We start from the raw sequence: 377 nt of genomic DNA, 5'->3' as shown, positions 1-377 counted from the left end.
AACCGGCCCCCGGGGAACAGGGGGTTGGAGGAGGGGGGGGGCCCCCTGCCACAAGGCTGTCTTCGTCCGTACGCTTTATGTGCATCCACAAAACACAGCTTTAGTCTCACAGATACATCTCAGCACACATCGTTATTTCATTCAACCCCTAAAGCAGACATGCCTGGTAACACAAACACCTACGGCCCCGTTCAGACGTATCTGTAAGAGTCCTTCCCCTTCGCCACAGGCGCAGATCCGTGCTTTGTACCACCCAGCAGCTCACACAACTTCATGACTCAGCTCACTGTCTAGGGTTATGTCTCTTCACAAGCAAGTGCCCAAACCGCCCAGGCCAGAGCGCCCGGAGGCAGAGCTGGCGGCGGGGCCACGCCCGG

Source organism: Nestor notabilis, unplaced genomic scaffold (assembly GCF_000696875.1).
Source record: "Nestor notabilis isolate BGI_N333 unplaced genomic scaffold, ASM69687v1 scaffold32945, whole genome shotgun sequence".
NCBI lineage: Eukaryota > Metazoa > Chordata > Aves > Psittaciformes > Psittacidae > Nestor > Nestor notabilis.
This window is presented reverse-complemented; position numbering follows the sequence as displayed.